At 38.0% G+C, this 26,898-nt stretch overlaps 1 long non-coding RNA gene across 5 annotated transcripts; it reads right to left on the bottom strand.

The window, feature by feature from the left end:
* Positions 1 to 1,490: 1,490 nt before the first annotated feature.
* LOC147524279 (uncharacterized) lies at positions 1,491 to 25,368 on the bottom strand. Of its 5 annotated transcripts, none has more exons than XR_015219028.1 (4): positions 24,319 to 24,749; positions 22,761 to 22,818; positions 5,359 to 6,091; positions 1,491 to 1,914 (listed from the first exon to the last, which is right to left on the bottom strand). It is a non-coding gene; the product is annotated as an uncharacterized LOC147524279 (long non-coding RNA). The 5 variants fall into 5 exon arrangements; XR_015219029.1 differs by lacking the exons at positions 1,491 to 1,914; positions 5,359 to 6,091 and adding exons at positions 12,227 to 12,712; positions 19,083 to 19,213 and having other exon boundaries at positions 24,319 to 25,329; XR_015219026.1 differs by lacking the exons at positions 1,491 to 1,914; positions 5,359 to 6,091 and adding exons at positions 19,414 to 19,683; positions 19,771 to 19,829.
* Positions 25,369 to 26,898: the final 1,530 nt, after the last annotated feature.

Raw genomic sequence — 26,898 nt, 5'->3', positions numbered from 1 at the left:
AGAAGAAGAAAAAGAAGATGGGTTTAGTAAGCTACCAGTTGACCTTTTCTTTGATATAATATCAAGATTGCCACTCAAAACTATCTCTGGCCATGCAAATAGGTATCCAAAACATGGTACGCTTCAATCCTTAACACTCGTTTCGCCCAAATTCATTTCGATGAAACTAATAACTCTCCATGTTAGTTAGGATAATAAGGAATCCGTTGAACAATGGGAACGAGGTTGAGGTACATACTCTGGGATCAAATAGCTGGAGAAAGATATCCACAAATGTTCCTTATGTTCATAGCAGTGAACGGTGTAGTAATGTACTTCTAAACAACTCTCTTCATTGGATAGCTAAGTATAATTATCGTCATTCCGGAGACATTCTTTCATTCGATGTTGGCAAAGAGGAATTCGATATAATGCAACTACCTTCTGATCTTAACAACGGCTTTTACAACTGGGCTCTGTATTTGATGGTGTTAGGAGAACACCTTTGCCTTATTGAGGGTGATATGGGTAATGAAAGATTATGAAATACAGGGTTCTTGGGTGAAGGTATATAATATAGAAATGGTGAGTTCTTGTTGCTTAATGACAACGACGATCTTCAGTACTATGATTCTTACAAAGAAGCTTTTACACGTATCAAGATTCATGATGGAAACAAAGAACCACTGTTTCAAATTAAACAACCAACATTTCTATAAGGGAGCCTCTTTTCGCCAAAGAATGTTGGCTATCACAAAAGAGGTAACATTATCTAATCGTATCATTGATTTACTTTTAAAGTGGAGTTCAATTCTGGCTTATTTCTTCAATTTTGCTTGTATTATATGTATTTTAATTGGATAGTGGTATTTTACCCAAATACGTTTTGTTGATTCTTCTCCAACTTTGTTTTACTCTTCAGAAGTTGTGGCCTAATAAGACTACATAAAAAGTGAAGTAGATCTTTGTTAGGTTTTCTTTCCCAATATTGTGGTGTCAAAAATCGAAATAGTAAGGTTGACCGGGGATTTGCCTAACGGCCTAACCCTAGCCTACTTATGCCCAAAACTGTTACCTAGATTTAAAATGTTATCAAAGGCAATGACAGCGGCCCTGAGTTTTGGAGGCTCTAGACGAGTTCCTAAAGTGTGGCTCCTACGGATAAAGATACAAAAATGTATAAGCGACAATTTTTCTCTATTTTTTATTATTTGATAGAAAACTAAGTCCACCGTCCAAAACAATAAAAGAGAAGAGAGAGGAGTGGAGACTGGAGAGCTGGATTTGGAGAATTTGAGAGAAAAATAGCCAGTTTACTAAGTTTGTTTGTTTGTTTGTTTTTTTTTTTTTTTTTTTTATTTTCAAAAAACATATTTATTTATATGAAAAATAAATCAAACAAATGATTTAGAAGTCAAACGCTCTACAAATTGCAACGCTAGCCCATTCTAAATAGCAAACTTTTTTTTTTCGATAATAACTTATATATATATCATAGAAAACTAGATCATAACCGGCACATCATTGTTTGACAGTAGACATTGTGGTAGTTGACTTACAAGCTGCTGATGGTAGATCCATTTTGCAAGCTCATGTGCCTCACTATTTCCCACCCTACTGATCCAACTGTACTTACAAAACAAAAAGGAGGAGCTTAGGTTTTTTACATAATCCCTTAAACATGCATACGTCCAAGAACATGAAGGACTGTTCAGAGCTTGAATGACCTCAGCACAGTCTCCTTCTATCAGCACTTCCTTCCACCCTTTAGCTTTTGCTAGCAAAATAGCCACCTCTGCTGCCTCCATTTCAGCTTCTGTTGCAGACCTAGCTTTATATCTTCTTACTGCTGCGCCTACCACCTTGCCTTCATTGTCCCACGCAATGGTGCCAGCTGCAGCCCATCCAGTTGTAGCCTTGTAGGAAGCATCAAACCTGATGATAATGCAGTCATTAGGGATGATAGGAAATAGTGTATCTAGAGAAGAATTCTTATCTTGCTTTAAAGAGAAACTAGGGAGAGTTGGGATCTTGTTCTCCAGACATTCTGCAGCCACTCCTGCATAGCATTTCTCTGCCTCCATATCACTTTTTCTTATAGTTCTTTTCTCTATTAGGCCTCTTATGTTCAAACTTAGCCGTTCCTTGTTATCCATATGTTGTACATTAGATAACAAGTTTTGATCTGACCTACACTTCCACTTGGTCCTTCTTTGTGACACCACGATGAATTTTGTGACCCAAGCTCTGTTTGTCATTATTCCCTTGGTTCTCCATTCTCAGCCCAAGAGCTGAGGTGAACCACATGGCTCTAGACCACTCACATTCAAAAAACAAGTGTATATCATTCTCTGTTGTCTTAAAACAGAGAGGGCAATCAAAGTCCCCCTTCATTCTTCTCATTTCCAGCATGTTCCCCATAGGTAAGACATACATATATGCCTTCCACAGGAACAATTGAACATTTGCTGGTAGTTTGGTTTTCCAGAGGAGCTTAATGGTCTGGGAATTGAAGCTAGAGCTATGCCCTACCTCTTTCTCCTTTGTGATAAATTTGTAAGCAAATTTTACTGAAAACTTTCCATCCTTGTCCTCACTCCACACCATCTTGTCCTTGCCAAGGCCCAAAGGTCTCACAATAATGTCTTTTATTCTTATAACTAGATGGGGTGAGAGACAGGCTGCAAGCTTATCCTCATCCCACCCAGACCCATCCTCTTTAAACAACTCAGCCACATGGAGATTATTTAGGTTGGAATTTTCCACTCCTAACTCCCTTAGAGTCCTGGGTTTGCCATTCATACAGACCCAAGGATCATTCAGGATAGAAGTGGAGGTTCCACTATGTATCCCCCAGATCAAGCCTCCACTTATTATATTAAAGGTTTTATGTATGCCTTTCCAAAAGTAGGAGGCATATCCAGGAGGTCTCCAAATGTCCCCAATCCAGTTTTTTCCATATATGCTAGCTAGAGTTTTTGTCCAAATGGAGTGTATGTCAGTAGCTGCTTTCCAAGGCAGCTTGGATAGCATAGCAAGGTTCATATCTTTCATCTTCCTGAACCCCAATCCTCCTTGAGACTTGGGTTTACATAAGTTGTCCCACCCAATGGTATGGACACTTTTTGATTCCTTAGTGTCATGCCAAAAGAAATCCCTACATGCTCTGTCTATCTTTTGACAAGTAGACTCAGGGAGCATGTAGGTGGCCATAGCATACAAGGGAGTGGCTTGCACCACAGATTGTATCATGGTAGCTCTACCAGCTTGTGAGAGGACCTTAGCCTTCCACCCTTTGATCTTACTGTGTATTTTATCCACCAAATAATCAAAGTCCTCAGCCTTTTTTTGTGAAAGCATGATAGGAATCCCCAGGTACTTGTCTTTTGGGTCAAAAGCCCTCATCCTCCAAAACTTTTTCAACTTTATTTTATTTCTAAAATTAATATTTCTACTAAAAAACATACTAGACTTTTCTAAATTAATGCTCTGACCAGAAGCATCACAGTACTCTTGAAGAATCTTCTTGAGGTGGCCTCCATCCTCAAGATTGCCTTTAGTAAAAAGAATCAGATCATCCGCATATAGCAGATGAGTAATAGAAGGAGAGGACCTTCTAATCTTGATCCCATGGATCTTCTCTTCCAACTCAGCCTTGGCAATCATCCTGGACAAGGCCTCAGACATGATAATAAAAAGGTAAAGGGACGGGGTCCCCATGCGAACCTCTGGTAGGGTGATTTTGTTGAGAGGTCTACCATTAAGAAGAACTTGAAAGGTCACGAGAGACAAGCATTCTTTGAATCATGCTTCTCCATTTAACATTAAAACCCAGCCTCTCAAAAATACTGTCAATAAGAGACCACTCAGCCCTATCATAGGCTTTTGCCATGTCCATTTTCAAAGCTACCCAACCTTTATTCCTAGCCTTCATGTGTTTCATTTGATGGAACAATTCACAGGCCAAACCAGTGTTATCCCCAATGTTTCTCCCTTTTATGAAAGCCCCCTGGAAAGGGGAGACTATCTTATTCAGGTGACCTTTAAGCCTATTAGCCAGGATTTTAGAAATCACCTTATAGCTGAAGTTACAGAGGCTAATGGGTCTAAAGTTAGCCACAGCCTCAGGGTTGCTCATCTTGGGAATGAGAGCAATGAAGGTTTCATTGAAGGTAGGATTCAAAATCCCTTTAATGAAGAAGTCCTTCACAAAGGCAGAGATACTAGACCCTACTATCTCCCAAGCTTTGTTGATAGAAGCACCCTTGAAACCCATCGGGCCGGGGGAGCCTTGGACGACCCATCTTTCGACTACTCTCCGGATGTCATCATTGGTTGCACACCCGGTCGAATGTTATTCTCCTCTCGAGGAGATGCATGGGTGAAACAGATTGAGAATTCTTTCATTCTTGGTGGGATGGTCAGAGCTAAAGAGCTCCCTGAAGTAACTATTGATGTTTTCCCCCACATCAGCACTACCCATACTCCAGCTGCCATCAGGTTTGAGTAATTTCTCTATCCTGTTCTTCCGTCTCCTATATATAGTAGACAAATGAAAGAATCTAGTGTTTCTTCCTCCTTCTTGCAACCAATGGGTGGTGGATTTTTGTTTCCAGAAGCTCTCTTCCTTATTGACCCGATCCAAAAAGGTCAGATTTTAAATCCTTTGCTCTCTCATAGTTGGCTGGAGAAAAGGGTTTTTTCAAAACCTCCTCCAGCTCTTTATTCACTCTTTTCACATTGGCGAAGATGTTTTCAAACACTTTTTTATTCCAAATCCCAAGGTGTTGTTGAGTCATCTTATGCTTAAGAATAACATTCATGTCCGGCATGTTGTGAGTGATAGAGTTCAGGCGTGTGTCAATGGCGGGCATGCGGGACTTATCGAGAACCACATATTAAAAAATCTAAAGGGTTTATCATGCTCAGACTTGTTAGCATCATTTGTATTGAGATTAATATTAATGGAGAGATGATCAGAGATAGCATTCACTACATTATTGACTTGCATATGAGGAAACAAAAGAAGCCAAGCATCATTAGCCATGGCTCTATCTAGCCTTTCATAAATATAGTCCTGTGGGCCTCTATTGTTACTCCAAGTAAACTTAGGCCCCTTAAACCCCATATCAATAAGCCCCAGGTCATCAATCAGATTGTTGAACTCGACCATACTTTTAGTAAAACTGCTTCTACCCCCTATCTTTTCATCCAAAGATGTAATAGCATTAAAATCCCCAAACAAACACCAAGGCCCAGGGATCAAAGAAGCTACATCCCTAAGCTCAGACCAAACTCTATGTCTATTGCAAGCTAAAGGTTCTCCATACACAAAGGAGAAAAACCAGGACTCATTACTAAGATAATTATTTAGTTTACCTGTCACCTGGTTCCGAGAAGCTCCCATGATGATCAAGTCCACATCCTCCTTCCAGAGTACAGCCAGCCCACCACTACGCCCCACTGCTGGGACACTGAAACACCCCTTGTACTTAACCATTCTACCTATCCTACTAATTCTATCACTGCCTACTTTAGTTTCAGAAAGACAAACAATATCTGGGTCATATCTCCCTATCAAGTCCTTTAGTTGTTGAATCGCCGTGGAGGAACTTATTCCCCGGCAATTCCAGGCGTGAATCATTTCTAACTAGGCTGCTGTTTGGGGACAGCTGCCGCGAACCCTGGAGGAGGACCACACAGACCTCCACTGCTTGTAGACTCCCCACTAACACTACTAGCACTAACATCCCCACAGTACCCACTAGCTGCTGCTTTTTGACCATTTCCCTCTTCACTCAAGCGTATCTGTTTGTCCCTTGCCTGTTTTCTACTCACCACCAGAGAGTCATCTATAGCCAAAGGCGTTGGTTGTAAGATCAGAGGCAAAGAGATACTATCATCAGACTCATAAACACATATTCGTAGAATCAGTTGTCATCACATTAATGTCTAATATTTTCTGCACCCTCCTAATTAAACAACTCAACCGTATCTGGTGCCAAAAAACCAAATAATGTATCAAATGCAAACGATACTATGCAGTGCTAGTTAGCCCCATGCACATAACTGCCCATGCATTCATCCTCTGCTCGTAATTCCAAAATGCATCCTAAAAATGAAAAGGAAGCATAAGTATTAAAAGTCAAGTAAATTGAGAAGTCAAATAAATTAGGTTGGGCCGCTGGGCAGAAACATCTAAAATCCGGCTAGGACTTCAAAAGCAATTTACAAGTAACAATTGAGAAATAGAGTAATATAGGCAAAGAAAGAAATGTATATGAAAACATTGGAAATCATTTGATGGTCGTCACATTAACCTAATTCTAGTACATGTATGAAGACCAAGATTCTAAGATGTCTATTAAGATTTAATTTAAGGGGACTGATGTTTAAGACAACTGCACCGGCTCGTCCAAAGGAATATCAAGACTAAAATGTGCAGCATAAGAGGCTAAGAGCGTCCTTTAAGAATGTTTAGATCTTAAAAAGATTCATTCTCTGTGTGGCAAACTGTGGTGTGAAATTGAAGAGAGAGGAATTCAGAGGTTATCTACAACTTGGTCTACTGTAGCAATGAACGTAACTCACCGATTTTCAACTGATTCCATATCGATTTTCAACTGAGTTCACACCGATTTTTGTATTTCTGACGGATTCAGCCTGAATTGCACTACTAGCTCATTGTTAGAGAAGTGGTGAAGGAGATCCAATCTCAGGGTCTACTTATAAACTCTTGTCACTCAAGAGGAAGAACAAAAAACTATCTAATCCTCAACTTAGCTTCTTGCGGGTTTATTTCTGGAAGAGTATCACATTAATCCAATTTGGATTTGCTTCAATAAGATGATTGTGTTGTTGTTGGGAAAGAAGACACTTTTTGGGAAAGTTGTTGGTGGATAGTAGCTCAAAATCCCTACATCATTCTGGCCATCATAGATATCTTCATCTATACAGGTACAAATCACTCATTGATTACCAAGACAAGATTGGTTATTTTATTTGATTGTTTCACCGGAAAAGATCTGATTAGTGCTAGTTCTGGGTATTGTTGGTCTTGGTTATCTTCCTACCTTCTGAAAAAGTATTTTGTAGTGGGTTTGATTGAGATTTGATTGAGATTAACAAGGGTTAATCTGGCAGTGAAGAGGATATCGGCGGTGAAATAGTGAAGAGGTCTAGGTGATTGTTTAGATATATATCTGTTGATTGAGGAGTTGGGTTCAGTAGTGCTAAATTTAAAATCTTTTTCTATTTCCAATCTTTTTTGTTATTTGTTTGATGGCAGTGTCTGCCTAAGGTGGTAGTATATGCCAAAGTTACGGCAGATCAAAACAATTTCTTTATTTGGGTATTGGTCTTGGTATTCGTCTTTGATGATGATGAGTAATTGGATGAAAATTGTAATAGGTTTTTGATAGCCGTCCGTGAGTCTTTTTGGTGCTAATAGTCGAAAGGGGTTTGTGTTTGATACTGTGTTTTGGGTTTAACAATTTGACAATTTAGTGAATTTGTGCTAAGTGTTACTTTGTGAAATCTGAAGCATAGATTGATATCATGTGTGCGTCTTGTTCTGCTGGGTTGTTAGTGTTACTTGATTAGTTTTATTGCCTAGTGTCTTGTTCTAATTTACTCCATCGCTATGATGATGGCTGTGAATTGCCGAGGTATGTGTACGAATTCGATGGTTCAAGTAATACAGGATATCTCGTCGGTGCACATCAACTAGACATCCTATGCTTCTCTGAGACAAAAGCAACTGAACAAAAGATGACCGCAGTTCGGAAAGAGCTAAGAAACCAAGGAAATTTTATTCTACCTGCTGAAGGAATAAAGGGTGGATTGGCAATACCGTGGAAAGAAGGTATTCAATTGGAGATACTTGGAGCTACCCAAAACCACATATCAGGTAAATTTACTAATTTTGGTGCTATTGATGTCTGGTACTTTACGTTTGTCTATGGGGAACCTGCTTCGTGTAGAAAAAAGCGGGTGTGGGATGAATTAAGGGATTTTGCTCCCTATGTTCCTGGACCTTGGGTCCTATTTGGGGATTTTAATGCTACTACTAGCTTAAATGATAAACATGGTGGCAATGGAACTATCAATAAAAGCATGATAGATTTTAATAATTTTATCAGTGACTTAGGGTTGATTAACTTGGGTGTTAGGGGTCCTAAATTCACTTGGTCAAATAATAGGTCTTATAGCAGTCATATCCTAGAAAGATTAGATCGTGCACTTGCCTCTGTGTCTTGGTTAGATTGTTTTCCTCATGCTACTATAAAAACTATACCAAATGTGTCTTCTAACCACTTAGCTCTATCCATTAATCTCAGTACTATTGAACCATCCCCTAAAAAACCTTTTAGATTTTGTGAGATGTGGCTGAGAAAGACTTCTAGTAAAGAAGTCATTAAAAGTGTGTGGGGCTCTGAGGCGCATAATGATGTTTGAGGTGATATGGTAACAAATTAAGAAAATGAATGTAACGAGAGATAAGTTACAGGACTGGAACAGGAAGTGTTTAGTAATGTGGGCTCTAAGATAAAAAGAGTAAAGAAGGAGTTAGAAAAAATGATGATGGGGAAGTAAACAAATGGAAGTATAAAAAAACATTAGGGTTGAAGGATAGACTAGAGGAACTCTTAATTAGATAAGCAAGCATTGGAGTTAAAGGATAGACTAGAGGAACTTTTAATTTAACTAAACTCAAAGATGATGAAGCTAATTGGATGAAAGGGAGAATCAAGGTGGGGGAGACTTAATAATTTTTTTAGTGACCTTTTTAGTACAACCAACCCTAAACCTGATAATGACATTTTAAATCTTTTTTATCCTAGTATAACTGATAGGGAGAATAACATTCTAATTGCTACCCAGTCTTATGAAGAGATTTGGAATGTAGTTAAGAAAATGGACTCTTTAAAAGCCCCGGTCCAGATGGATTCCAGGGGGTCTTTTTTCAAAATTGTTGGGATATTATTGGGGATACAATAGCTGACACGGTGAAGAGTTTTTTTTATGTTTGGTGTTTTGGCCCCTTCACTTAATGAAACTTTCATTTCACTCATACTTAAAATTTCAAATCCGGACCATATAGCCAAATTTAGATCCATAAGCTTATGCAACTTCACTTATAAAATCATTTCTAAGTTTTTAGCCAACAAACTTAAAACTCATCTCCATAAAATAGTCTCCTCCTTTCAGGGGGCATTATTCGTGAAGGGGAAATGTATTGGTGACAATATAGGGTTGACAAGTGAAATATTTCATAACATGCATGAAAAGGATGAAAAAGAGAAAACAAGGGTGGATGGCGGTTATATTAAGTTAGACATGAAGAAAGCATATGATCACGTGGAGTGGAGTTTCTTGTATCAAATCATGAAGAAGTTGGGATTTGGAGATAAGTGGATTGAGCTAATAAGGAAATGTTTGGAAATTGTATCTTTTAGGGTGTTGTTAAATGGGGCTCCTTTACATAGTTTCTCACCTTATATGGGTCTAAGACAAGGGGATCCTCTATCCCCGTATCTTTTCATTTTGGTCACTGAAACACTTTTGAGATTATTGCATATGGGAGAAAGAGATAACAACATTAGTGGAATTAAGGTTAGACGGAACTCACCACCTATTAGTCATCTGCTGCTCTATGCGGATGATCTAATCATCTTTAATAAGACTAGTTTGGAGGAGGCAGTGAATATGAAGAATATAGTGAATCAGTATTGTAAAGCATCGGGACAAGAAGTCAGTGTCGGAAAATCTAGGCTTACTTTAGCACTAATGTACATCATAAACATCAAAAGTTGCTAATAAGGATTTGGAGGGTGAGAAATTAAGTTTGATGAAAGGGAAAAATACCTTGGAGTTCCTATACTCTTGACTAAGAAGAAGAGTGAGAATTTTGAGTACCTAGTGGATAACTTACAAAGAAAGGTAACAGGTTGGAAGGCAAAAGTGTTATCCTAGGTTGCTAGAACTACTTTGGTTAAAACAATTGGGCAAGTTGTCCCAATTTATGCCATGAGTACATACGTGTTACCTAACAAGACCACATATAAGTTGGACCATATATATAGGAATTTTTGGTGGCATGGGACTTTAGAAACTAATGTTACTCATACTTTAAGCTGGGATAAGCTTTGCAAATCAAAAAGTGAGGGGGGACTAGGGTTCAGAAAGGCTAAAGAGATGAACTTAGCCATGATATCAAAACATTGTTGGAGACTTTTACGAGATGAGAATTCCATTTGGTCTAAGACTTTCAAAAGCATTTACAAATGGAGTGGTTTTAAAGCTTGCAAACAGAAAAGTCCTTGTTCTTATTTCTGGAAAGGTATCAAAAGATCTATGGAAGCTATTAGAGGAGGGTTTATTTGGATATTAGGGGATGGTTCAAATGTCCCTATCTATACACAACCTTGGTTATCCTTCATTAATCAACCCACATGTCTTAAAGAGGTAGTAGCCCCAATTTACAACATTAATTCCAACTATATATACTCATGTTAACCACCTCATTGATCAAGATACACATAATTGGAATCAAATTAGATTAGGAGAGTTGTTTCCTTCACCTGTCATTAGTTGTATAAACCAAATAGTCATCAACCCTAACATTGTTAATAAAATTATTTGGTCGAGTCATGCTAAAGGTATTCCTACTGTTAAATCTGTGTATGCTCATCTCACTGTAAATGTGAACATGGCGGAAAGCTCTAGTACTAATGTAAAGGCAATGAGAGGTCTATGGAAAACAAAGTTGGAAGCTAGTGTCCAATTGTTTATGTGGAAAGTTTTTAATGGTGGTATACTTATTGGTGATGTACTCAGACAACAAAAATTTAAAGGATATACTTCATGCATTTTGTGTCAAAAAAAGATAGAAACATATGACCATCTATTTCTTCAATGTGAGTGGACCAAATGCCAATGGTTTGGGTCAGACTTGAATATTAGAATGGAGGAGCATGGTGGTAAGAGTATCAAAGATTGGATTGATTGGGGAGGCTATGTGTTGGAATAGTTCAACGGAAACAGAAGTTGAAGTGTATGCTAGTACCTACTTCTTGACCATGGAGAATGAGATTTGGTTATGTAGAAACAAATTCAGGTTTGAGAAAATCCAGCCTATCATGGGGCAGATGCTCACACGAGTTAGGAGAAGAACAAATAGTACTATAGAAGCATACAAGAAGGAAGAAAAGGTAATTACCAGAGATGACAGAAGTAATGCCAATTCAATAGATTACCATGTATCGTTGAAAAGTTTAGGCATTAATTACTATATAAATTGGAATAAGATAACTTTCGATGGTGCCTTTGATAGACTGACAAGTAGAGGAGCTACAACAGCCGTATGTAGAGACTCGGAAGGGAAGCTTTTGGGAACTATGTACAGAAGATGCAGGGTGCGAACTCCTTTTGAAGTCGAATGTCATGGAGCAGTTAGCAGCCATTCTTCTAAACGAATTGAAGCTGCGAGATACTGTTATCCTTAGTGACTGTATGGAGTTGATGCTAAACATAGGCACTGGAGTGGAAGAGAGCTGGGAGCATAAAGACTTTCTTGATAGGATTTCTGGTTTGTTCAGTGATTATTCTATAAGTTCTTATTGTAATATCTTGTATTTCTGGTTTAAGAGAGTTCATAACAGGGAGGCTCATGAACTTGGTAAGTGGGCACTAAAATATACAGCTATTAGTCCACCTCCCTATTGGACTCTAGACAGTGTGTATTCTCTCTTTTCATGTTAAGAGTAATAGATGGGTAATTATCGAAAAAAAGAAGAAGAAAGAACGTCCTTTAAGGACACCCCTTGATTTACATCACCCCTACCATAGAAGTGCAGTTGTTCAACCCCAGAGTATATATCTCGACTCAATTCCCATTTTCGATGTATTCCTTAAGTCCGAACCACCAACTACTAATTATTGACTGAATCAAAATTAAACCCAAACGCAATCAAAACAATAGTGTTCCAAAAAATTGTTTTTGCGAGTATGTGCTTTATAGTGCAATTGCGATATTGTTGGGTGTGTCGTCAAAATGGCTAGACTCAGGCCAGAAACAAATCAAGCAATGGACAAAAAAATCCATGACAGTTATTGTCAAGTGTGCAGCACAATTTTCTCGGATATCCTTAAACTCAAGATGGTAGGCTGTTGCAGATGTCACTAGAATTTGAAATATCTCTATTATCACAAATCATAAGTTCATAACAGATCAGGACGCCCAACAAATCTAAAGCACCATTGTGTTTCATAATGAAGTTATCCTGAATGGGAATGTCTTACTCTCATATATTCACCATAAAATATTACTAGAACCACAAACGACAAGAATTTAATCAAGTTAAAATAACATCGTCCTAGAACCACACATACCATAAGAATTTAATCAAGTAAAACAACATCTCTATTCGTAATTGATACAAAAGAGCTAGAGCTTCACTCTTAAAGTCTTCATGGAATCATGCATACTTCTTTTCCGCCACTATCACCTTTGACTATTTTTTATAACTACGTAGAACTTTTGCTGGGCAAGGCAGGGTTAGGAAAATCCCTTCTAGACCATATTAACCATCAGGAAATAATTAGTTCAGAATAGCTTAACCTTGTTGAGGATGATCCCAACCAAATTAAATAAATTTATTGTTTCGACAATCGCCCACAGCTTTGGGGGAAAAAACCCCAACAAACTGTTAGAGAACTTTGTAAAATACACCTGAAAAAGAAGAAACTTAATGTAGTATTACGCAACAGCTTCTTAAAATATAAAAAAGAACTTGGCAGAGAAAAAATATGAAAATCAAAGACTGAAAAAAGCATTGTCAGTTCAAAAAAGACTGAAAGACATATACTATGAGGAACAATACGAAATTCACAACCACAAAAAGAAGAATTACGAATATTGAACTCCGTAATAAAAGTACTAATAATACAATCAGATGAGGTTACCCGTTTACTGATAGCTAACATTCTTGGGTGAAAAGAGGCTCTCTTGAAAAAATATAGGTAGGTCAATTTTAACTACTAGTTCTTTGTTTTGATCTTGAATCATGATAGGCGTAAAAGGTTTCTTATAAAATTTGTAATCCCGAAGTAATACAAAGGCATCAACTAACAAGGGCTCATCATAATCATAATCGAGATATCCGTTCCCCACAGTTTGTTTCTCATTAACCAAGAAAAGCATACCATGCATACCTTCCTTCATTAATCTCATGACCACCGTGTATATTCCCAAAAACATTTTCTTTTTCTAGAACAAATTCCTTCACCCAGGATCCCTGTATTCCATAATCTTTCATCACCCATATCTCATGGTCTCCATTGTCATCAATAAGGCAAAGGTGTTCTCTAAACACCATCAAACCCCTAATTCCGTCAAAGCCCTTGTCATTGTTAACACTCAAAGGCAGTTGCATTATACTAAATTCTTCTTTAGCCAACTGGAATGAAAGAATAGAATAACTTTGGAATGATGAGACTCGACACCCTAGCTATCCAATGTAGATAGTTTCTTAGAAGCACAGTACACCGCAAAGTATAACTTATGCAGTGCGATAGAATCAAATAGCACTCAACACTCACAACAATGAAACAAAACCTTCTCTATTCCGATTATAATTCTAAATAAAAAAACTAATTGTTCCAAAACCCTAACAAGCCTTTATATAGGCAGCCTAAAATGCATGCGAGAAATTAAAGACTGGACTCGTGCTTTGCAACACTTGCAAAGCCCAAAAACCTAATGAAATGAAATAACTACTTGCGATATAACCCAAGGGGCGCCCGCCCTCCCTCTGCACACGTCCAACTCATCCCTTACTTATACTGCATCAGTCCCCCCTTCTTGTGAGAAATTCGACCTCGAATTTGGAGCGTCATCACCTGAAGAATCAGAAGAATCAGCATCATGAAAAGGAATGAGGTGCTTCACATTGAAGACATCTGAAGTGCAGATATGGCTTGGCGGCTGCAACTTGTAGGCGTTCGAATTGATCTTGTGAATCACTTCAAAAGGTCCAATCTTACGAGGACCCAACTTATTGTACTCTCCAGCAGGAACACGATCCTTAGTAAGGACAGCCCACACAAAATCACCAACTTCAAAATTAACAACCCGACGGTGTTTATCAGCAGCCAACTTATACTTGGAAGTAGAAGCAACTAAATGTTTATGCGCCTCGCTCTGGATGTCATGAATCCGTGTAATAAACTCTTCAGCTTTCCCATGAACACGATTTAAATCCGGAACAGGAGCAAGCTCAACAGGCGAGCGAGGATTAAAGCCATACACAATCTGAAAGGGGCTATAACATGTACTGCGGTTCACAGAACGATTAAAAACGAATTCAGCCTGAAACAATTCCTGATCCCATTTCTTCCCACTAGTACCAGTCAAACTACGGAGGAGATTGCCCAAAGAACGGTTCACAACTTCAGTCTGCCCATCGGTCTGAGGATGATGGGCACTGCTGAAACGAAGCTGAGTATGGACTAGTTTCCACAGACTCCGCCAAAAATGGCTTAAAAACTTAGTATCCCTGTCAGACACAATAGATTCAGGAAGACCATGATGCCGATAGACATCCCGAAAGAAAAGTTGAGCCACTTTCACAGCATCGGTTGTCTTTTTACAAGTAATAAAATGCGCCATTTTTGAAAATATGTCAACCACCACAAAACACGGAATCCATACCCCGTTGAGTGCGAGGTAATCCCACCACAAAATCCATACTGATATCAGTCCAAGGTCGAGTAGGAACAGACAAAGGCATATATAACCCAGCATTAGTCGGCTGACCCTTAGACACCTGACAGATACGACAACGATCCACAAACCTATGCACATCTTTAGTCATACTTGGCCAGAAATAAGAATCAGAGATAATCTTATATGATTTATCACGACCAAAGTGCTCCTCTGTATGGATCTCCTGAATGATCTTCAAGCGAAGGCTACAGTCCGGAACACATAAGCGCCGACCATTGAACAAAAACCCATCATGCAGAAGGTAATCTGACCGCTCACCAGCCTGCATAGCAGCCAATATAGGCGAAAAGAAAGGGTCATCCACTAGAAGCTCACGGAAACTATCAAAACCCACCACTTGTGTCCTCATAGTAACCAACAAAGAAACACGCCTACTGAGTGCATCTGCAACCCTATTCTGAGCACCAGATGTATGTTTCAGAACAAACGTAAAATCCAGCAGATAACTGGACCAACGAAGTTGTCGAGCACTAACTTTATCCTGATTACCAATATGTTTCAATGCTTCATGATCTGTATGTAGGACAAATTCATTATGAATCAAGTAGTGGCGCCAATGTTTAAGCGTCTAAAAAATAGCATAAAACTCCAGATCATAAGCACTATAGTTTTGCCGATCCCGTCAACTTCTCGCTAAAATAAGCCACAGGCCTTCCATTGTAGTTAGCTCCAGATTTATGTCGCCGATTGTTACGTCTTCGTCGTCTGGGGATCTTCATTTACCATCTTCCAAGCACGCTACGTTGAATTCTTCGGCGTCTAATAACCATCATCATAATCAGCAAAGGTCACATTCTGCGCAGAGAAGAGAGTCGCAGTCAACGGAGGGGTCTATGTATGGAGACGAGAATAGAAATGAGATGATGATTAGTAGTTCTGATACTCCTTTGGGATCGTTTAACAGACAAGTAAACACAATGCACCAGCAACAGCAGCGGAAGGGTGTGAGGCTTTTTAAGGAGAATGGAGGTAGTGTAGACCAGCAGAATTGTAATAACAAGATTCCGATGAGAAGTGGTAATCTTGCGCATCGAGGCCAGATACTCCAGTAGCACAATTGAGGTCATTGGTTAATTTTTCTGTCACTGCAGCAGCGTCCACGGCTGCTGCGAAGCTAGTACAGATGAGTGGGATGGGTACTTGTAATAAAATTGGGAATCGGGTTTCTGATTTCGAGGTTGTGAGTGAAAACATGTTAGTCTGATGTTGGGTGTGCAGAGAATGTTGGTAACGTTTCGCTATCAAGTGTTTCTTCTGAGGGCAAAACATTCTCTATTACTGATCAGGAGGGTAGATACAGTAGTCCTGTTCGAGTTCAAAGTTCCAAGATGCGGTCCCTTCCAGATTTCCGGTCTTCTATGCCAGAGACAGATCTGTTGCCGAATATAGCCTCTAAGTTTCTGGCACATAACAGGGATACTCCTAAGGTTAATGCATTTTCTTGCTACCGTTCTTTGAATTCACCATTGCCGAGTTGTGAACAATCCTTTTTGGGGTTGGAAAGTCTGTCCATAGACCATCAAATGGTGTTTCTTTGCCGCCACAACCTTCAAATGCAAAGGTTGGGATAGAAGGGAGGAAAGCAAAGGTTTCTAATCATCTGGAACAAGTCCATGCTCTACGTATGCTTCAAAACCATTATTTGCAATGGGGATATGCTAACGCAAAAGCTGAGGCTGCGATGAATGCTCAGTCAACTGCAGCTAACAGATCACTTTATGCTCTTGCCGAAAGAATAACCGATCTGCATGATTCTGTCAATAAGAAGCATGTTGAACTTAGACAGCTGAAGAAGGAGAGAACTTTATCGAGCATACTTGAAGCTCAATTGCCATATTTGGATGAATGGTCTACTTTGGAAGATGATTATTCAACTTCTCTAGGAGGGGCAATCAAAGCATTGCAGGACATATCACTTTGACTTCCAGTTACTGGGAATGTGAGGGCCGACAATGAAGAGGTGGGAAGAGCTCTGAACTCAGCCTCAAACGTGATGGAACTTATGTCTTCCTTTGTTAAAAGTTTTTTACCGAAGGGTGAAGACATGGATAATATGATTTCAGAACTTTCGGTGGTGATCAGCAGAGAAAGAACTTTAATTGAGGAACGTGGGGATGTATTGAGTAGAACACATATTCTACAGGTGCAGGAGTGCAGCTTAAGAAGCCAATTACTTCAACTAAAACTGAGCAGTCCTCTTCAAAAAAAGACCAATAAATAAGTGCATATTCCCTTTTACTGGTCTCTCTCCTCATCTCTTTTTTGTTGGTCAATCATATTGGTGTTCCTTCAATGCTAGCATAGATTCACAACTGTTGCAATTCGTTGGTTGCAACACTTGATAGGTGACAAGGGCGGATAAGTGAGTGAAACACAAGCACTGTGAATCTGTGATTTGGCACAATGCTCATTAGAGAGCCAAAATTCTCTGGTGATGACTGATGAGCCAATGAAGAGAAAAAGATGCAGAATGGCCTCATCCGCCTGCCCTCTGAATAGACACATGTTAGTAATTTTTATAACCCTCTCTTAAAGGCAATAAGGCATTAGGCATTAGTTGCATTTTGTTATTTTCTGTTTACATGGAAAAGTATCCTCATTCTTATTTGTTATAGAACTAGTTTAAGTGGTTTTAATTGCCTCCGCTAATATATGGCAAAAGGTTGTACATTGTAATTTTTTCTTGGTTAGTTAAGACAGGAATCAGGATGAACTTGTGGTGTTTCTTTTTTCTTTCTGTCTTTGCAACTACAGAACACATCAAAAGCAATTAACGAGGTTATGTGTCCCTTTTCTCTTTTCCTGTTCTTCCTGAGCATCTTTGTATCTGCTTGGATTAAAGGAAATTGCAGAATATATGTTCTTATTAATGGTCATTGGTTTCCTAAGGTGATTTTAAGATGAGTCAAATTAGATCCATCTTAAAATGGGCTAGAAATAAACGAAATTGTTGGCGAGATATGACACAAATTTATTCTGAAAATTGCTCAAGTCTTTCACTGGAAGTTTTCATTCTTTTTTGTTCTAGTTTATCTTGCTCCTAACAATGTCTACATCTAGCATCTTACCACACCTGTTAGTGGTGGTGCTTTTGTTAAATAGTCAAGATCTCCCATTATAAAGTATTCATTGTTAATACAGATGTACAGTCATGGAGTAACCAGAGCTTGCAGGAGGTGGAAGAGTAATTCGAGTAATGGAGGTCAGGTTCTATTTGTTACGTTCTCTCCTCTTTTTTGGGGTAGGGTGCTATCTACAACTTTGGCTGAAACCTTTGTTCTCTTTCAAGGTATTCCGTCTGTATTGAATCTGAATGTCAGAAAGTTCATTTTGGAATTATGCTCCAAGTTAATCTTTAGATTGTTATCACAGTTTAATTTAGCTACACTTTGGCATTCAAAAACAAATTTGTTGAGGTGGCGTGTTCATTGATGATTCCATGGTTTGGCGCTTTCAGGGAAAGCAAACTAGTAGCAGCAGATTCATTAGCGCAAGGAGCAAGCTTCTGCTCTTCCACAAGGGACAGGATATGCCATCTTTTTTTCGTAAGGTTGGTGGTCTAGGTTGATCAGGAGTTAAGTTGCTGTCATTCATATAGCCATCAAGTTTGCTTGTTCATATGAGGGATAAGGTCTTAGGAGTAAGTTTTGCTCTTATTCTTTGGAGTAGGTTAAAACCTGATTATCCTGCCATTAGGAGATTAATAGAATTTGAGAAGGGTGGACGTTTTATGTTCTTGGTCGAATGGAGGAAGCCTCAGACCTCTTAGAACAAGCTTATGCTGGGAAAGCAAGCTAGTAGCAGATTCATTAGCACAAGGAACAAGCATCTGCTCTTCCACAAGGGACAGGATATGCCATCTTTTTTCCTAAGGTTGGTGGTCTAGGTTGATCAGGAGTCAAGTTAATGTCATTCATATAGCCATCTAGTTTGCTTGTTCGTTTGTTCGTATGAGGGGTAAGGTCTTAGGAGTAACACTGGAGCATTTTTTTTTTGATCGGGTAACACTGGAGCATTGTTAACCCAGTGATGCAGATGCAGAACAAGAAGACTTGGTGAAGCTTTTAGACGCTTGAAAAGGAGAATTTTAGTTTATGGAAAATTTACTTGAGCAGTTGTTTTAATAATAATGTGTTGTTTATCGAAAAAAATAAAATTTACTTGAGCAGTTGTTGTTTGAGTTGTTTTAATAATCATTATCGAAAAAATAATAATAATAATGTGTTTCATGGTCATCCTGATTGAAAAGAAAAAAAGGAAAAAAGATGTTGCAGACACATATCCTTAAGGTAAATGCTTCATCAATCTAGCTTACCCAAGCATGAAGCAACATAGACTTCTCTTCAAAGAATTGAAGTTGCAGTCCAAAGATGGTTACATCTTTGGGTGGGATCAGATTCCAAGGCAGCAGTCATTTCTTTTAGCACAGGCGCAATCCCATGGAAACTAAAATTGGGCATGGATTCACATATCAACACTTCGTTCAATTTGACTGAATACAAATTATGCTATGGATTTATAAATCCAAAAAAAAAACCTCTGGTTGGATAGGCATACTTCCATTTTTTTAGTTTTTATTTTATTTATTTTGTTATTATTTTTTTAAAGAAAAGGAAAAGAGAAAAAAGAAACTCAAACGCCAAACAAACAACTAAACTTCTTTTTTGAGAAAAAAGAAAATTGAACATCAAACAAACAACTAAACTTATTTCCACTATGCCCTACCAATGCCTAATGCCTAGATCAAGAAGGAGCTCATTTTGAAGCAAGCAGAACAATTCTTAGTGCGAGATCCACAGGAACAAGGCAAACGCTAAACTTCCAGCTAAAGACTTGAATAATAAGAAACAAATTTCAGATATGAGCGGATCACCCCCACAAATGCACATCCCCTAATAAGACCAGCAGAAACCGTCCTGCCCAAAATCACCTATCAGCACTCGAGAATGCCATTTCAAAGAAGCAAATGCACAGCTGTAAAAGTTGATGACAGCACGCTATACCTTATAATGCTGTAAAGAAGGAATATCCATGGGAGAGTGTTGAACAAATGCTCTTGATTCTATGGTGGGAGAAATACAGACACAAAATTTCAGTCCGTGGTAAAAGTTGATAGGCCAAATGAATGATCTACACGACACGACATTCATCAAGATCACAACTTTAATCTGACAACTATATGTCAACCTAGGTATCCCAATTCAAGCTAAGAATTGCGAAACAATTCGAACCCAAGGTTTTTTTTTTTCCCTGAATTCTTGAAACCGTTATTCGAGATCGATAATTAGTATGGTTTTTTTGGATTCTAATTGTAATTACATAGGGGAGGCACATCTAATTTAATATAAGAGATAATTATGTTATTTAAGTGATATTAGGGAGTTTTTTTTCTAAATTATTAATAAAAGAGGACTTGTTCTAAATTCAGAGAAAAAAATAGAGAATAATTATATAATTTAAGTTACATTATGGGGGTTCTTCTAAATTATTAATAAAATGGGGTTCTAATTTTTGTGAGGAAGGTGTTTATAAATTGAGCAAATAGGGAAATTTCAATTTGCGGCTATCATTTAGTGTAGAGATGTCAACAGTTTCTTAGAAGCACGGTGTCCAGTACACCGCAAAGTATGTACCTCAACTTCAACTCCATTTCTCCACCCAGCCCCCAATATCCAAACAACCTTGTACTCATTACTAACCGAATCAAATTCAAACCTAGACGCAATAGGAATAATATCATTCTTAGGAGATTTACATACTCTTTAGTAATGGGATTACATTTATAATAGGGCGACTAATTAAAGAACATAACATGATTCACCGGGAAGAAACAAATCTGAGCCCACAACTTCGTAACAACTAATAGTGCTGCCTGCACTCAATATGATACATTGCTGCCAACGTGTCCAAATTATCGAAACATTCATTACCTATCAAGTGAAACTTATTGTACCGCCCGTGAATTAAAATAGTACACATGGAGAGTTGTTAGTTTGGATTGACTTAGCGAAATGAATTTGGGCAAAACGAGGGTGAAGGATTAAATAGTTTTGAGTGGTAACTTTGATATAATGTTTGGTAGCTTAGAAAATCCATCTAAGAATCTAGAAACTTCTTTTTCCTCTATAGCTACCACTTCCGAATTCTTGTGCTTCTTTTTCTCCCGAATATCACTCATCTTTTCTCCCTCTCAGAAGGGTGCACTACAGACTACAGAAGTACAGAGGTCGTTGGATTCTAGAAACTTAATTTGCAAGTCCCATTTCCCGTGTGGATTCTAGAAAGCTATATAACCATCTGGATTTTGGGTACGTGCCCAAGCTCGAGAATGGTATCAATTGGGTCGGTTCTGGTTCACGTATTTTATGTGTGTGTGTTGGGGGCAAAACTTAAGCTAAAACAGCTAGTTTAACCCTCTAAAGTCTATACGCGGTGTGTCTGAACATAGAGACGAAGGAGCCCAAGGGATGATAAAAGAAAAAAGAGAAGACAAAATGGCTGTATAACGGAATTTGTGGGCGCCTTCACGAACTAAGCTTTCAATTCCTTCGATAGTAATCCAAATTACCATCAATACAAGTGGGAAAAATAATTGTGATATAACTTGCACTGCAAAGTCCTTTGTATTTTTATTTTATTTAGTTTTCCGTTAAACACCACTACAATTTCTGCAAAGTCCTTTGTATGATCTCAAGTCTCGACACCATGGAGAACGTCATACCTCAACAATCAACATTGCCAAAAGAGGCTGACAATATCCGTTGAGATCTGTGAAAAATGGAGACATGCCTATCCAACCTGAGAAATTCTTTTCTTGGGTATAAATTCTTTACGTAATTCATTCTTACATGCACTTATTCATAGGTTAAAATGGGGGGACTCCAACGTCAAATAGACAACTAAATTTATTGCCACTGCCACCAACTGCTAGCAATGCCTAGTTAAGTGTTTTGAAGCTGTATCTGCCAAAGAACAAGGTGTTTCCAGTGGGAAAGGTGGGAGTTAATCAGGGCTTAGCCTCTGAGTTGCCCCTCAACCACCTATCATGCTCAATATAATCTCCTAAGAAGACAATGGTGTGTCGCCAGCATATAAAAGATGAGGAATGCACACATCCTCCCTACCAACTCTAAAACCTTAACAAAACACCCATATAGTTCACCCCAGATATCATCCTACTCAAAACCTGCCACTACTCCAATAGAAGAGAGCGAGAATAGAGGCCCAAGACCTATAGTACTTTTAAAGAAACCATTTGGAGACCCATTCACAAGCACATAAAAGGGAGGCAGTAAAGTCGTAAAGACACACTTCCTACCTCAACCTCTCCATGTGGAATTAAATATTGTGTGCCTACTTCATTCTCTCATTGTTAGTCTAGGAATTACTAAATTCAAGATCAAGAAGAATTCTGAAGCAAGCAAAATAACTAAAGCCAACAGTTAACTTCTAGGTAAAGACTTGAATTTTATAAGGAAAATAGGAAATAACAAAGAAACTTCACATATAAGCAGATTACCACAAAAAATTCCCCTTCCCTAAGGTCAGTAAAAGGTCTCCTGCCCAAAATCAACTATAAACACCTAAGATGCTATCTCAAAGAAGCAAATGCACAGCAGTAAAAGTCAATGACAGCACGAATTATATTACTGTAAAAGAAGGAATATCCATGAAATGAGTACAACAGATGCTATTGACTCTATGGTGGCAGAAATACAGGCACAAAGTTTCAAAGTCATTGCACACCACAATAAAAGTTGATACGCAGTATGAATGACCCACACAACATTTATCAAGATCATAGTTTTAATCTGACAATTATATGTCAACCTACGTATTCCAATTCAAGCAGTGAATTCCAAAATAACAACATGGCAATTTCTTATATCTGATCAGATTGTATACAGCCAAAAAGTCACAACATTACCAAAAAAAAAACAACTGAAGACAAACTCAGAAATGACATTTGCCAGACATGCTCCTGAACACATACCTAGATAGGATTTCCATGCTGCAATTCCCATCCGCTTCCCATAATTCTCATATCCCCCCTGAAAATGAAAAAGAACCAGATAAGCATGAAAGTTCAAGTAAATTGAGAAGTCAAATAAATAAGGCTAGGAAATACCATTGAAAATCCATGACTTGTAAAAGTAATTTACAAGCAACAAGTGAGAAATATAATAATATAGGGAAAATGAGGATTGTAATATCAATTGAAGTAGCAAACCACAGATGGAATTATGGAAAGAAAGTAAGAAACTTTTAACTCCAGAAAATATTGGAACTGGTTTTATTGTCACCATATTAAGCAAGTTCTACTAAATGTATGAAGACTAAGAAACTTGGATGTCAATTGAGATTTAATATTTAGGACTGGTGTTTAAAACTATTCCAATTAAAATAACAATAACTGGATATAAGTACAGGATTTTATTTTAGAGAGAAAGCAGTATTTGCAGTCTAAAACAACTTCACCGGCTCATCCAAGGGCATGTCAAGACTAAAATGTCCAGCAAAAGAATGTCCCTCAAGATTTGCAAATGTTCAACCCCAGAGTATCTATCTCGACCTCATTCCCATTTTTCGATGAATTTTCCTCAAGTTCAAATCACTTTGTACTGATCATTTAAATGAATCAAAACCAAACCTAGATGCAGGGCCATAAAACCAATATTGTTCAAAAGAAATGTTAGGTATATAAAGAAATCACAAATATTGTTGGGTGTGCCGTCAAAATAATGGTTAGACTCAGGCAGAAACAAATCAAGCCATTATCTTAAATTCATGACAATTATGGTCAAATGTGCAGTAAGCTTTCTCTGAAATCCTTTCAAGAGGAAATGCTGTTGCAGATGTGACCAGAATTTGAATTGTCTCTAAAATTGCATATCTTATTAGATGCAGACACTGAGATAGATCGAAGACACCATTGGGTTTCATGATATTAAGTTTTCCTGAATGGAATGTCTTACTCTGATATATTCACCATATAATATTACTAGAACCACCGACCATAAGAATTTTATCAAGTAAAATAACATTCCTTGGGATTCCCTCTTAAATTCTTAATGGAATCATGCACACTTAATTTACGACATTATCACCTTTCACTATTTTTCAAAACTAGGTACAACTTTGGCTGGACAAGCTAGGGTTAGGCAAATGCAAATCCCTTCTACGCCTTACTAACAATCAAGAATTACTAGGTAAAACTTCTTGGAATATTCCAAAAAAATTAAATGTAATCACCACAGCGTTGGGGGCTCTTGCCCCAGGTTAGTGACCGAATTACTCCGTGTTCGGAAGGGGGGAAATAAAACCCAACAAAAAATTTACAGAACACACCAAAAAAGAAGAAACTTAATGTAGTATTAGGCAACCGCATCTAAAATATAAATAATAACACTTAACGGGGAATCACCAAAAGAAATAGCAACAAAATACATTTAGCAAAAAAACATTCAGTTCAAAGACATATACTTCGAGGAATATGAAATATACTACTACAAAAAGAACTATAAAAACTGAACTCCGTAAGACGAGGATACCTGTTTAGTGACAGCAAACATTCTTGGGTGAAACGAGGCTCCCTTGAAAAAATATAAGTAGATGACTACTGGTTTTTTGTTTTGATCTCGAATCTTGATAGGCGTAAAAGTCTTCCTATAAGATTTATACCCCAAATTATTCGCGAGTCTTTAACCAACATTAGCTCATCATAACCCCTATACCGTTGTCACTTCTAACAAGTAGGAGCTCACCATTATTTAGTTTTATAGGTTGACGAAGACCATAGTGAGGATATTTCTTGCAGACCAACAAGGGGTGACCATACCCGAGAGTTATTAAATAGCAAGAGCTTATGATTCCTTCCTTCAATAATCTCATGACCACCCTGTATAACCCCACAAACATTTTCCCTTTCCAGAACAAATTCCTTCACCCAAGATATCTCTACTCCATAATCTTTCATCATCCATAATTAAAAGACCATCCATAAGGCAAAGACATTCTCTTCTTCACATTGGAATAGCTACCCAATGCAGACTGTTTCTGAAGACGAGGAGCAATCACCTCAAAGTATGTACCTCGACCCAGAGTCAATAATAGGCTCAATGTGATTGGTAGGAGACTTGGGAGGTATCACATAGTCTTCGGTGAAATAACCATCCTTATCCACAGGGCAGAAACAAATCAACCCACAACTTCGTAACTTGCTGTTGCTGACGTGTCAAAATTATCGAAACATTCGTTATCTATCAAGTGGAATTTATCATATACGCGAAACAGTCAAGATGGAGAGTTGTTAGCTTGGATTGACTTGGCGAAATGAATTTGGGCGAAACGTGGGTTAAGGATTAAAGCATACCATGTTTTGGACACCCATTTGCATGCACAGATTGTTTTGAGTGGTAATCTTGATATAATGTCCAAAACTATGTCGCTTGGTAGCTTTGAAAATCCATTTAAGAAAACTTCTTTTTTCTCCCGAGTATCACTCATCTTTGTTTTTCTCTCTCTGATGCGTAGTTTTTTGTTTTGGTAATTCTGTCAAGAGTAGGTTTGGGTTCTATGAAAATTGATTTGTAAGTCAAGCCATCTGGATTTTGGGTACGTCCCAAAAGCCCAAGCCCAAATCCGTAGGTAAGACTTGTGATACAACCAGTGTTCTAAAAAACGTTAGGCGGCGGGAGAGCACCTAGCGCTTAGGCCTTCTAGACAGTGCCTAGCTAGAAGCCTAGGCGCTAGGCAGTTTTTTTTCATATATATATAGTAATATACACCTATACTACTAGAAATGAAGAAAATCATTTGTCATAACTCAAAAAATAAGCACAAACAAAGATATTCATTACAAATATGCGTAATAGTTAAAGAATATCGACTTCATATAAAAACATACTCTTTGTTATAGTCACATATAATTTACATTAGACTTTAGTCTTTTAAACTCATTCAAATCTTAAGCCTACAAGGGCTTTTAATTTTCGACATTTAATCATTCCAAAAAAAAAAAGTTGACTGGACTGCCTAGAGGCCACCTAGACCGCCTAATAAGTTCGCCTAGTCGGTCCACCGATTTTTTAAACGACTTGGGCCTAGGCGAGTCAGTTGGGCACCGCCTAGCGCCTAGACCGATTTTTAGAACAGTGGATACAACTTGCGCTGTGAGTCCTTTGTATGATCACCAATCTCGACACCATGGAGAACATCATACCTCAACAGTGCCAAAAGAGGCATGTCATACCATCAATTAATTTTCCGTATAGCAAATAGCTCATGCTTAATTTTCTACGTTTGGAGCCTTGGAGGTCATAACCAATTTGCGAATCAGAGAGTGACTATCAAGGAAAAAACAATCGCTAAAATCACTCACAAAACCAAGTTTTTTTTTATAATTAGCCACAAGGACAGGGATGTGGAAAGTTCAAGTATACCCTTTTCAAAAAAAAAAAAAAAAAAACAATAGCCCACCATCACTTCCGTGTTCTTCATAAACCCAGACTTCCAAAAAAAACGAGGCCATAACTCAAAACCCCAAATCTTTACAAAAAAAAAATGTAAAGATTAAAAAAAAAAAAAACGTCCAAAAAAGCAAGAGCACAACCCAAAATACTGAAAAACACCTTAATTTGGTGCCGAAACGTTTGATCTCAAAATTGATTATCAAGAACCTACGAGTTCTATATGTTCAATCCAACAAGTTTAGCACAATTGCATTATAACTCAAGAATATGGGTTTTAGTCCTTCAATTAAGGTGGTCGTTTGTGGATTACATATGCTTGTGGGGATAAAGAAGCCTATATATACGGGACTTGAATTGGAGGCTTATATGAGTTTTGGCTGGTCAGAAGAAGAAGTTATTTCCATGTTCAAGAAGCTCCGTTATGGAGGTTTCGGTGAAGAAGATCAATTTAGCACTAGATTTCTTTTTGAAAATCCTAAATTGGACTAGAGATGATTTTGCCAAGAACTTAGGAACATGTTTTTTTATTAATCTAAGCTTTGAAAAGAGAGTTTTTCCAATATGTTATCTTCTTCAAATGCTTATGCTAATCTACTATTTATGTGTCATTATTTTTGTTATACAAAGTCTTGTATTTGTACTGATTATATGTTATGGTTT

This window comes from Coptis chinensis, chromosome 1 (assembly GCF_015680905.1).
Source record: "Coptis chinensis isolate HL-2020 chromosome 1, ASM1568090v1, whole genome shotgun sequence".
Lineage (NCBI taxonomy): Eukaryota > Viridiplantae > Streptophyta > Magnoliopsida > Ranunculales > Ranunculaceae > Coptis > Coptis chinensis.
This window is presented reverse-complemented; position numbering and strand designations above follow the sequence as displayed.